Below are 13,430 nucleotides of genomic sequence, written 5' to 3' on the forward strand. Positions count from 1 at the left end.
TTTAGAGGTATGCAGCTTCAGAGACTGGAGAATGAGGATTTAGATAAAAGGCATATGTAGGACCCTTTATGGTTGAATGTTTTTCTGAAAGCAAGGCAACTGCACTACATATCTTGCCTGCAAAAGAAAATATGGATCTTCTTAGGGATTAAATACATCCTCTTATGGTAGTGGATTTTTAAAGAATGTATTCTATATGGAACAAATAACAGGGAAAAAAGCAAACTGTATTTGGTATGCAGCAGATGTCAGATTTCAGGGTTAGTATAGGCAAATGAATTTCATCTTTTCCTATCAAAGAGATTTCTAACAGTTTTGATGATTTGTTTTCCCTTGTGCTATGCATTTTTCCCAACACAGGACGTAGCAGGGCTCACGTATGACAACTTCTGGAATTACAATCACAGATGGAAAGGCATGTGGAAGACATTCTGTATGGCTTCTAGCAGGTCTAGTAAAAATGGTAGGGATGGCTTCTAAAAGACAGTTGTCGTTATTATTGCCCTTGTAAAATATTCTCTTGCTCTACACAGTAAGGCAGATACATGCAAAACATATACCAGGCTGAAAATTTATTTCCATACCTCAAAGAAGAAGGAAAGAAAAAGATAACAGGTAAAGTTTTCAAGACTTTAACCATATAGACACTGTCATTCTCCATGGGGTGTCACAGTCATATCCAGGGAGGAATAAATTCCCACTATCTTCTGTACCTGGCTTAGGATAAAAAGAATAATCATCAGAAAATGTATTTTTCTCTCCAAATGCTATATAGGGAGCCTAGTAACAGGCAGAGACACAAGCAATCAAGTATCTGCCATTCAATCCTGGGTGAGGCGAGTTCTGTGTTTAGTATCTAACTCCCCTTTCAGGTATTCACACTGAAATTAGACACCTAAAATTTTTATTTCTGACGACTACATCTCTAAAAGCCAACATTTGTACATGGGACTAAACAATGTAGCTGCCTTGGTGAGTTTAATGCGATAAAATGAACCTGATCCCACATTAATTCTGTTTTGGTTGCAGAGGGTTTAAAATCTTTCAGGTGGGTTTGCTGGGTTAGAAATAATGAAGATTTAATGAAGAAATAATGAAGAAATAATGAAGATTTTCTGGGTGACATGAAAGAATAGTCTGAGTTGTCCAGTGTCAGCCTAGAGGACTCAAATTCAATATAGCACAGATGGGGGAGTCCCATCCCTGGAGGTGTCCAAGGAACAACTGGATGTGACCCTCAGTGCTCTGGGCTGGTGACAAGGTGGAGGTTGGTCACAGGTTGGACTCCAAGATCTTAGAGGCCTTTTCTAACCTTAATGATTCTGTGAGTCTTTAAAAACAAAAAGAGTACCTTTTTTTCTCACTTTCTCACACACAGAATGTTCTGGATCACATGTAAGATCCAGAACATTGTTGTAATTTATGATATATGTGGGTCTATGGGTTTGGTAGAATTTAAATTATGTTACAAAAGGTTTACTTTATGATATTTATGATGCAACTCGTCTTCACTCAGAGGATGTGGAGATCTTGTATTATTCTTGACAGCCTTGAAAAGCCTCCAATATTAAGGAATAGCTCTCAGATTTTGTGGGGTTTTTGAAGCAAAAAAAAAGCATGTAATGCAAACCACATGTATTTGATTGCCAATGTGGCTTTTTTATTTATCTTTTTTTTTTTTAAATAAAACAACCTTTGTCAAACAGAGCAAATAAACCTGGAGATCTGAAAATTTGTGTTGTGTGCAGGATCTAACTTTGCAAGCAGGTTTTGCCAAAGTTAAGAGCTACCAGGGCAAATGGTAGCATTGCATTTGGTGCCTCTGACTCCACCATGGCGCCGCTGTCCCTCAGAGATCAGAAAGTTTGTAAATCCCTGTTCAAGGCCTGTGCCTTTCTACACCTTTTATAGAGATGAACTCTGAGGTCTGGGATTTTCTCATCCTTCTCCATATAGAGTTCTTTGCTACTTAGATGGCTCTGTTGAAATTTTGCTGTATATATTTTCCACAACACTTTTCCCCATAGAAACCAGGCATAAAAACTTTTTTAAAAAGCTGTGGAAAATATTTCAAATAATACTGAGCTTCTACTGCTTCCCCCCTCCAAGCTTAATCATAATAAATATTTTAAATGGACAGAGAAGTTATCCTAAAACAAGGCTGCATTTTCCATTGCATTAAAAAAATTAAAAAATTGAGTCTTTGCTACTTCTTTACAATTTTCTTGGTAGATCCATTAGTTTTTCTTTAGAGAAAATAAGCAATGTGTAGTTAAAACAAATATAGCAAACATTTTTTTTTAAGTAGGGTTGTGAGTGTGAGTAAAATTAATCTTGAAGGCTGTGTCAGTCTGATCTTTTTATACAGTGGCATGAGTTCTGACACAGCACTGTGGGGATTCTGTCACTGTGACAAATTTAGAAGCAAAATAAAGACTTGATAGTCCATAACTTATATAATCTACTCTGAATAATTTTTTTTATTGCTCTGCTAGCATAAAGCCCTGGTATAAATTATATAAGCTGGTTTAAAATCAGTCAAGGAATTTATCCAGCTAAGCACAATGAGAGGTTTTCTCCAGAACAGCTACTTCAGTGTCAACCTGCACAAGTGGATGAAATGATGGTGATTTCAGCTCTTCACCTAAGAGATGGAAAAGACAAGGAGGCTGCAGGCAGCTACCTGAATTTGGCTGATAAATGGGAACTGGTTATGGCCCAGTGCCTTGATTGCATGTGTTGGAGTGCCATAAAGCATGCGTAGAGGGAAACCTATGGATTGGTCCACATATAGAAAATGGCAGAGAGAGCTGCTGGCAGCTGAAACCAGAGCCCCTTGCTGTGGGAACAGTGTCCAGAGTGCAGCTACCCTTCCTTTCCTGGTTAGTGAGTAAAATAAACCAAGACAATTCAGGTGGGGAGTGTCCAGCCAGGACCTGTGGCAAATTAATCCACGCTGCAGCGCCTGTCAGGTCATTTTCCTCATGTCGGTGAGTCCTAATTCAGGGAAATCTTTTCCCATGCTCGCTATTCCTCCACCATTTTGGTTCCTTTGGGTTCAGCTGGCCAAGCTGATGGAAGCCCACCAGGATGTGGAAATCAGTGCCAGCCGGGCTGTGGATTTCACAGAACAAAGGAGACAAAACTCAGCGGTTTTGTTAAGATCTGCTTAGCATTTTTTTGCCTTCTGCCTCTCCCTCCCCGAAGCCAGCAGATGAAGCAGCTTCTGCCTTTAAGCTGCCCATCCGCCATGGTCAGGCACTCGGCTCGCTCCGGGGCCGCGGGGCCACCAGCCCGCAGAGGGACCCCCGCCGCCGGTGAGTGCCCCGGGGGAGCGGCGGGGGCTGGAGCCCGAGGGGGCGATGCATCCTTCCGTGCATCCTACCCTGCATTCTACCACGCATCCTTCCCCGCATCCTTCCCTGCATCCTTCCCACATCCCTCCTTGCATCCCTCCTACATTCCTCCCTGTGTCCTCCCCGCATCCCTCCCCGCATCCCTCCCCTCATCCTCCCCTGCATCTGCTGCCCGATCGGTCCCTGTGTCCAGTTCGGTCCGTGTGCTCGGTTCGGTCCCTGTGCCCGGTTCGGTCCCTGTGCCCGGTTCGGTCCCGCACCGCAGGCACCTCTGCAGCCGAAGCAGCCGCGGCTTGGAGAGATATCGGTGCCAGAGCTCATCTTCTGGAGGCTGACTGGGAAAACTGGTGACGTGCTGGACATGGGGGTACCTGAGGATCAGCTTGTTGTTGTTTCCATTCATTTAAAGATCCAAACATTCCCTGAAACATTTTGAATTCCTGTGATTGCCATTGCTTTCCTCTCCTTCCCCGCTCCCTCTCCTTGGCAAATCGAAAAGCCCTGACACAAAATGCCAGATCACAGCTGAGTGTTCTGACATTTCAGAGCTTTTCATTTCTCTTAATCCGTTTAAAATGCATTTCAAAGCATTTTAGCTTGTTGCATAGAGGGATGAAAGTGCCCCATTTAGAAGCAGCAAAATGGAACATGCTGGTTGATTCCATGCTCATTTTGCCTTATTTTTTTCCTTCCTGTTTAAACAATTTAGTAGAAAAGACTACAGAAAAGAACTGAATAACAACAAACTAAATGTTCCTGTTTTGGTAAATAAAATTGTGACCATAAATGTTACTCACTTCTGTCAGAAATTATATGTATTTTCAAAAGTATCACATGACAATGCTATTTCAGATGATGATTAGATGGGTTAAAGTTATTTTTTTTTTAAATCTTCTTTAACAAACATCGATATGTAGCAGAACTCAGAAACTTTCAATCCACGGTCTCTTTACTAAAACATTTAATACAGGAAAAGAGAAGAAATAAAACAAAAAAAAATAAACGCAAGTCAAAGATTTCAAGTGCCTTGGAGGACTGTTGAGGTCTGTCTCAGTTACTCAGTGTAAAGCTACGTTAGTGTTTCAAATCAATGGGAGATAACAAAAGGTACTAATTATCTGTAGATCTGAGGTTTTTGATTTCTTATCCCTACAAAGGCCAGGTTTGAAACATCAGAGAAAAAGGAGCAGTCTGGATTTGCTGAGGTTTTGATAAATCCTGCAGTGTTTGGCTTCAGCCGTGCAACTCCATTCTCAGGTCAGAGTCCACTGTAACCCCATTCATGGAAACATCTTTGACCTCAATCCCTTGGAAGTCATTTGCTCTCAAATGATCTAGACACAATCTCTGGATTCTGCAAGGTCTAAGCAAAATTCTGTCCTGAGGGTCTCTAGCTCTAGTACCTAATGACTGAACAGGAATTGGTCTTGATGATCCTTGTTGTGTCCCTTCTAGTTCAGGATATTCCGTGATTCCAACAGCTGTACTCAAAACCACCCTGCACTGCCACATGTCCTGTGCTGCAACACAAGTCCCAGATCATTGCAATTTATGGCCTCAAGTTGTAGGGCTGACGTGAAACTGTCACGAAGGAAAAATCTGAATTTTGGTTCATGTTTGTTTGACGGCACTGCGAGAAAATGAGCAAACAAACCAACTGACCACATATGGGCTCTCTTGGGACCTCTTTACCTCTAAGTAAACATGTACAATGGCTTTTGCAACTAGAAAATATTCTCCCTTGTAAATAGGGGTTATTGTACTGAAAATTGTACTCCTGGTATGAGCATCAAATTAGTTTGGAATTTTATTTAAAGTTTAAAAAAAGCTGTTTCAAAAGAAGCAGATCTGTGTGATCAAAAAGCGAGATTTCATCTGTATTTTAAGCAAAAGAGCTGGAGGGATTTTGGTAAGTGAGTAAAGCAAAATATCTGAGTAGACTCTTCTGCTTAATATGGTGGGAGACATGCAAAATTATCAAATTCAAATTATCCAAGATTAATTCCAAAGAAATCAAGAGCTGAATCTCTGCAAGCCTGCCAAAAGCTAGTCTACCTTGTCTAAATCAATTACTTCAGAATAGCCATCTGCTAATAGTCCATGTGCTGCAAGGCAGCCTCTTGGAATCTTACTGCTGCAGAGAGGGAAAAATGAAAATAAAAGCAAGCAGAAGAAATCCCAGGGGACTGTAGCTTCAGGAGGCGAAAAATTGGTGCTTTTTGCTTGCCTGTCTCTTCCCAGTTTCCTGCCCCCTTCAGCATATGAGAAAGACAAGAAGAGTTTGTGCACTTTGGAAACTCGATAGGAGGCAGCAGCTGATCTTCCCATCACCAGCCTAAAAATAATCCACTCCAGGGCTTGGAGCGGCTTCACTAAGTGGAGGAAAATCCTGCCATCGGGATGATATTGATCACATAGCACAACCGAGTGACACTTTGGGTTGGTATTTTGGGGTTGTGTTGACAAAGGTAAGCCGCAGAGTTTGATCTAACATTCAGCAACCAAACGGGGCATGCGATGACCCTCCCCCCCATTATCTCCCACTAACCACCTCCTCCTCCTCCTTCCCTTTATATCTGTGGGACAGGGCTGCTCCTCGCTCTTTCCTGGGATTACAACTCCAATCTCTTTTTCCTTTTCCATTCGCAGGCGTTCTCAGCCTTTACCGTCCCCTCCTGCTGATGTTTTCTTTGCTGCTGTTCACAGGGTTATGTTTCTTTTTTTAAACTGTCCTGTCCTGGCAATGTGAAGTCGAAGGTTTTACGGCAGTGTAGCACGCGCGTTGTGTGGAGAAGCTTTCCAAAAAAGAAAGAAAAAAAAAAAAGCGATGTATTTAGATGTGTGAGACCACTGCAGATGTTTGTGTGAAATGCTTTGCAGTGCCAACAGCCTGTTTAGCACCACTGCCGTTGTGATTTTCCCTGTGTTTGGAGCCTGATCCAGAAGGCTCCCGAAGTCAATGAGATTCTTTGCATTGACTTCAGCACCGTTTGGATCAGGCTGTGGCACACGGCAGTTAGCGCTGCGAATGCTGACAAGCACCAGAGGTAATTCATCATCCTGAGGCCCAGGGGAGCTGGGACAGTGCTTAGCGAGGAAGAGGGGTCTGTGGAGGATAGGTGGTCACGGCTTAAAGAAGGAATAAAGAGAAAATTATGTTTTTATAGGGTCATTTTTGATAAAATAGATTTTAAAGGGGCCGAGCGTCCTGCCGTTACCTCAGCAGAACTCTTTGCAAGACTAAGGATCACACAGGTTGTGTTAGAGTGCTTTTAGGAAGGTAAGAAGAGCAGACTGGAAGGGATAAAACTAGAAAGGCAAAAGAATCAGAGCACTAACCTAAAATCTGTGGAAAACCTGAGTTAGGCCTTCCATTGTGTGCATTCAAAGCTATAAATTAATGATTTGTCCTTAGTTAAAATTTACTATGGGAAATTCCAGAAGGAAAGACAAATTCTCGCTTTTGTAATGGCTGGTTTGTTCAGAAGATAAGAACTAAGTACTTTTGTAAAACTCAGAGTACTTTCTCCATCCTGCACCTATATGCATACACATATGTATAACATACATGTTTATATGTATATATGGGCATATAATGCACATGATAAGTTAGACCAAAATGAAATTTGATCTGAACTGAGACACAGGTATGCTCTGTAAATGGATGTATTTTAATTAGGAACTGCAAACATCAATTTATATATTTTTTTAAAATATGGACAACAGAACAACTGCAATAAATATTTTTCAAAATATTCTTATACCCCCAAACGAGCTCCACCTGAGGAGTGTACTTATACTCTTTTCTTTGTAGTCATAAGTACCTTGCAGAGCATGACGATCAGAGTGATAATCCAGGTAAGATGAAACTCTTGAATATGAAGATTTTTAAGTCCACTTTAAGAGACCCTTAAGGTAGTTAAAATGTCTTTAATTAGAATTCTTATAGTTTTGTACTTGCAGAGGATGTACAAAATAATTTTAATGGAAATTTAGATTATCTATCATTTTCCCATTGTCTTCTTCAGAATTGCTTATGGAAAATATATCTCATGAACTGGCTTAGTGCCCTGAGAATCCCCATTTATGCTTGTTAAAATAAGATTTGTGTGTGTTTAGGTTCAATGTTTTGTCATTTCCATGTTTACCACTTTGACGTCTTTTCTTTCTTCCCAAAATCTTTCTCTTCTTCACAGTGAATATTTTTTCATGAATCACTTTTGTGCAGTTTTCTGTTTATTCTCTCATGACTATGTCTGTCCACCTTAGCCTAAAACCAGGAAGTCTCAACTTGCCAGTAGTGGGGCTCTTTGCATAAAAATTTAAATGTTTAAAAGACATAAGGTTTTTTTGGCTATTGCGTTGGAGGGTGAACTGCTGTTCAGATAGTTCACATCGTTGTTAAAATAAACCAACAGGGAATCAGAGTCCCAAATGATGTAAAGGAGAGCTAAAATGTGCCTTCCACTGGTACCAACATGGGCCCATCCTCCTGATTGTTCTTTCCATTCCCCTCCTCTGAACTGAAGTTTGGCTGGTGGCTTTAGCTCATCCTAACTATTCAGCACAGGCCATTCTCAAAGGGAGAAAGAAAAACTGCCTCTGAGAATGTCTGATGAGTTGTAGAGTTCATAAAGACAGAGGTTAAAGTGAGCAATTTGACAGTGACTTGGAAGGACAAAGGCCTTCTAGCCTACAAGTGTTAAAAACTTACCTGGCACTTGGCACTCCTGTGGGGTTGCTGAACATAGCTGGTGTCCTCAGATGGCACATGCTTGTTATCAGATGATCTTTGTCCCATTACTACATTTCCATGACTGAAGTGATAGATTTAACCTGGCATGCTTGGCAACATTATTATCAAATAAAAAATTCCTGCTGTAATTATCAGTGAAGCAAATACATGGTGATGTACCCACGCTGGTGCAATCACCCCAGCATAACTTGTTGGCCTACAGTATTCAACAGCAAGTGAAATTTTCTCTGGGAAAGCCAGTTTTTTAGTGACTACGAATAACATGGTCTTTTTAAATGAGTTTATGAGGACCTCAACAATTCTTCTGAAAGGCTGCTACTACCAGATGAGAAATAGAGGTTCATAACTGCAGAGGACCAACAAATTTCAAAATAACTTGCTACCCCTTCATCTGTTTACTCCAGAATATTCATGTTTAGGTTACACAATGTCTTTTTTCAATGTGATAGTTAGACTGCTCCCATTTAGTGCACATATTGCTGTTTGCCAGTCAAAGCCATCTGCCTGTAGAGAAGCTTTCAGCTCCAAAGATTCCAAGGGAAAAGGTCAGCCATATGAGGAGAAGAGGCCTTTGCTTTCCAGTGCCTCTCCCTTCCTTTGGAAGCCACAGATAAAGTTTTGCTTAGAGGCTAGTGGACATTTCCCCATGGTCCTTGAGACAGTCCTGCATGAGCTAATGTGGGAATTGGAGCAGGGCAACAGCAACAGTTCAGCTCTGGTGTCAAGCTTGCTGTGAGCAGGGCTCCTTATCTTGGAATGGCACCACGGTGCTTCGGAATGTTAATTGTGAGACTGAACTAATATTTGTGTAGCTCTCCACTAAATTGTGAGCTGGTTATAAAGCAGACAGCTGCCTGCAGCAGACTGCTGAGGGTGATAAAACCACCTGGCTTTGCTGCTTGATTCACCTGTGTATCTTTCTAGGAAGGCTGGCTTTGTGCTGCTTCCAGTGTTTCCAAGGGAGGGTCTAGGCAGGTGTAGGAGGGCAGCTGCTGCTGTGGAATGCAATAACCTCTCTGAGCTGGAGCATTAAAGGCTTTAATCTCTTACAACAGAAATCCCTGTAACAACAGAAATTCCTTCAAACTTCTCCTGTGGCTCTGCAGCCCAGTTTTACCTCTTTAATCTCCTTCTGCGTACTTACTGTGGCCTAAAAAGTCTTTCTCCTCATCTTTGGGAAGGAGAAAATCACCTTTGGCTACAGGGTGGGAAAACTTGAGTAACCTCTGTATTCTGACTGGCTCAGGGTTAATTCCAAGACCTTCAGCATTACAGATTTTGCTGTTCTGTGTCATCAGCATTCTGTCTTTTTTGTAGGGGAAACCAGAAAAATATTCAGTGTATTTAGTTGTGTGCTTGCATAATGCTCAGTGTGGAGAGAAATAAACAGCACTTCCTCACATGGGCAAGGTTCCTCTATTTCCTTCTCCACAGATCTCATTCTGACTGACACCCAGCATTCAATTACTAGAAGAGTTAAAGCCAAGAGAAGAATAGTTTCATTTTTATTAAGAGAACAAGCTTTGATCAGTGGTCAGTTGTAGAAGTGTTCTGTCTTCCTTTCTAGCTGCAGTTTTTGTTGAGTTACAAAAGTAAGCACAACTGCAATTCTTCAAATCTTTATGTTTTGGGTTTTTTTGTTTTTCTAAATTTACTGTTCTTCTTTTTCACATTTTCATTTCATGAAATGAAACTTTATGGTTGTACAGAAAGGAGGGAATAGTGCCTTTTCACTCTTCCATTGGGTGACTGCAATCAAGACCTTCCAAACTGTCTTAATTTCCAGGCTCAGTTTTTTGAGTGTAAACTTTCAAAACTAGGACTCATTAAAAGTCAGTGTAGCTGTGGCCTTTTAAAACTCTTCAAAATTCTTGGAATTAAAGATCTCTTTAGCCTTAACTCCCACTACTGAAATACTGTTTGAAAATGCAACTTAGACTCTCTAATTAGTCTGAAGGTTTTGAACATTCTACTTACACTTTTTGCACTCTTAAGAATGTGTCCTTCTGTAGCTACACTGAACTTTTCAAGCATGGGATATCAGTGTGGGCACAAGAAATTTTGCCATTTATATTATCAAATTTTTATTTGAAAAAGATTGAAGACTGCACTGTTTTCTTGGATGGGCAATGGCTTCTAAAATTTGTCATTTTAGGTCCAACTCCTGTTATTTTTAGTGGAGCTGCAAAAGCATTGTTGAAAAATGCCCTGTACTGTCTAGAGAAATCAAGGATTTGTTCTTCTGCCTTAGGGGCTTTTCTTTCTGTCCTTCTTTGGAGATGAACACAGCTTGTTAAACTTTGAGGCTAATGAGAATGAGCTTCTGGAGGCATGCCCTGCTGCAGCAGAAAGTAATGGCCAATTTCAGCTTCAAACCAAAGGACATTGACTGTAAATGCAAAGCATCCTCCCTTAGATCTCAGCAAAACTTCATCCAGTATATTTCCCTTATCTGTGAAACTTGAGCCAAGAAGTAGGAACTACATTACATGCATTATTCCAGGAGGTGATGTGTCTGTGCACATCTCCACCTCCAGAGTCTCCTCTGTATCTAAGTTTTCCAAAAAACAGAGCAAGGTCCAGCAGTTTGAGTCACCAAAGGGTGCGTTGGATCTGCCTTCTGTACCAGAAATGGGCGGGAAGGGAACGATGGAGAGGTTCCTTGCTCCCCACAAGACACACTGGAGATGACATTATTTCTCAGGACTCTAAGGAAGTGCAGGGTGTTTTCATACACCAACCCCTGAGGATGCAGAGAGCTGCCAGCAGCCTGTCTGTGCAAACAGCAGAAGGTGTTCTGAATGTTGGGATTTGCCAACAGATGCAGAACATGAGTCCTCCACTTCCAGCCACAGCTTGTTACTGGCACAGTGGAGAAGGACAAATGGGAGGAAGGAAGGAAGGAAGGAAGGAAGGAAGGAAGGAAAAAAAAAAAAAAAAAAAAAAAAAAAAAAAAAAAAAAAAAAAAAAAAAATCGATCACTGGACTATTAATGCTTCCACAATTCCTGCCTCCTCTGTTCCCCATCAATGCCATACTGTACTGGGTGTGTGTCCTGAGCTGGCTGCTGCTAAACAGGGAAGTTGGACATTTTATGATTTGGCATTTTATGAGGACAAAGCTGCATTGGGTCAGCACACCATCACAACACTGATCAGAACATTCTGATAGATTTTAAGCCTGTGGAAGTTTGATGAACATGGTGACTGGATAAACTGATTAATGATGCAGCTTCCTGATTAAAAATCTTACAAATTTAGTGTCAATTACCCTATATAATTTCATTTGCAATACAATATTTTTTTTAATTTTCTGGGGATTTTTTGCAAACTAAGCAACCTAGGCTTGATTTTCTCTCTCATTTTCAGAGAAGACAATAAATTTTACTTCTCTCTCTCTCTTTTTTTTTTTTTAAATGAACCTGTAACAGAAGTATTGTGAATAGACTGCCTATACCTTCTCTTGAAAAATTTCACCAGTATGATGGGCACTCTCTCTAGACATCAGTATTAACTAAAAGGACCAGATTCTTTTCTCAGCCCTGGCAATGTGCAAAGGACAATTAGTTTTAATAGTGTTACTGGACATACTCCATCACAAAACTAGGCACAGCATGAATTCTCGTGGAGATTCAGATGTAATTCTTCAAAGATGCATCTTTCTCAGGAGCTTTTAGGGACTATTGTTTGAGGTGTGATAAAAAACCTTGGCAAACTGATGGTGGGCTCTAGTTAGGACATAACACTCTCCCTGCAGTTAATAGTCCTTCACTTGAGCATTTACTGCCTCTATTCCATTTCCCTTCCAGAAAAATGGGAAACAAACCAAACAGTTCCCATCCTTCTCTTGGATGTGGTTTTCATCCTTTCTCCCAGATTGATTTTTGACTAGAAGCCAAAAGCTACACTGGGAGTCAATGATTCAGTGCTGATCTGAACCCAGGATTCTCCTGCCTTTCAGTACCACTCCAACCACTAGACCACAACAGCATCTTATGCTGCCTCAGAAAAAAGTCATTTTTGTGGGAAAGGGAGGAAAATTCCCAGCAGAACTCCCTTGGACTTCTGACCTTCGATAAAAATGAGGAAACAGCACTTCTGATTTTCAAGAGATTATCATTATGTTTCTCTTAAAGAAGACATGTCAAGCTTTTACAAATTAAACCCAAACAACCTCTGTGTATTTTTTTTAAAGTTCAATACTTGTTTTGCTAAGAACTCCTTGATATATTCAGACAGAGCCCATATTAACAGAACGTTTCTTTTTTTGTTACTAGTCTTGTGCATTTATGAACCTATTTTATATAAAAATAAGCTGATAGAATGATAGTGGTCATATCACTCTATTCATTATAGAGAATGGGCCAAACTCTTCATCAAATTGTGTTACAGCACATGGACTACTGCTGATGGTGGTTCCTGAAGTTTGAATCTGTTGACACTCAGCCTTTGCCTCACAGTGAGTACATGAATGCGAGTTATGCTTAACTTCTGGCAAATCTGAGCCACAAACTGCTGATATATTTGGGAAAGGGAGTGCATCTATCACACTCTTTTCAAAGAAACTCCTCGTCACTGATGTGTTTTGATATGGATTACGCTTTTCAGGTCCAAAAGGAACTTAGTTAAAAGGGGGTTTAGCAGAGGTTCAAAGTGCCTCTCTGAATTTTGTATTGTTGAGCAGATTTGCATGTTTATTCTCCCTCTAAGGGACTACTTGTGTAGTTTATGCTTACCTTGTTATGATTGCCTTGTTTAAACAACTTACAGAACTAATCTGAACTGTTTGAGGAAAGAAGGAAACCTTTTTCTGCACATTCAACTGACTTTTTTTTTGTTTGTAGTTAAACTGCATAAATGCATTTTTTGCATCCCTATCTTGTTCTATTTCTGCAAAACTCATCAATGCCAACGTTGTTGCAGAAAGATGTTTTGCTGAATTAAATATATTCCTTCTATTTTAGTACATAAAATTTGAGAAAACAGAAAGGGGTGGGTAAATGAGTTTACAAAGCTTATTCTACAGCACTATCTTGCTCTGTGTGAGTCTCAGGCAAAGGAATGAGCAAGGAAACACTTTGTTTGCAATCCTGTTTGGTCTTCCTATGAAGAAGAATGAAAAAATAAATGATGCACGGGTTGATAAAAGGCAGAACCTGGCTATAACTCTGGGTCACCCTATGGCCCATGCTCTGCAAGCACCAACACAGGAGCTTGTCTAGGTGCACAACAATAATCTGATAAGAAACCATGGAAGTCAGAGACTGCTTGGATGGGTCTGAGCACGTGTGCAAGGGTTTTCAGGATCAAGCATAAGTG

At 40.6% G+C, this 13,430-nt stretch overlaps 1 protein-coding gene across 10 annotated transcripts in view; it reads left to right on the forward strand.

The window, feature by feature from the left end:
- The first annotated feature begins 2,973 nt into the window (after positions 1 to 2,973).
- ABCC9 (ATP binding cassette subfamily C member 9) overlaps positions 2,974 to 13,430 on the forward strand; it is a 70,670-nt gene continuing 60,213 nt past the window's right edge. For 2 of the 10 annotated variants that reach the window (XM_085049033.1, XM_085049035.1), the window contains exons 1-4: positions 2,978 to 3,317; positions 5,598 to 5,824; positions 7,171 to 7,214; positions 12,468 to 12,570. The gene's annotated coding sequence lies outside the window, so the exon portion shown is untranslated. Of the gene's footprint in view, positions 3,318 to 5,597; positions 5,825 to 7,170; positions 7,215 to 12,467; positions 12,571 to 13,430 lie in introns of all 10 variants that reach the window. The other 8 variants (XM_085049034.1, XM_085049036.1, XM_085049037.1 and 5 more) reach the window with 7 other exon arrangements.

The sequence above is a fragment of the Lichenostomus cassidix genome, chromosome 1Aa (assembly GCF_008360975.1).
Source record: "Lichenostomus cassidix isolate B80296 chromosome 1Aa, HeHo_3.0, whole genome shotgun sequence".
Classification (NCBI taxonomy): Eukaryota; Metazoa; Chordata; class Aves; order Passeriformes; family Meliphagidae; genus Lichenostomus; species Lichenostomus cassidix.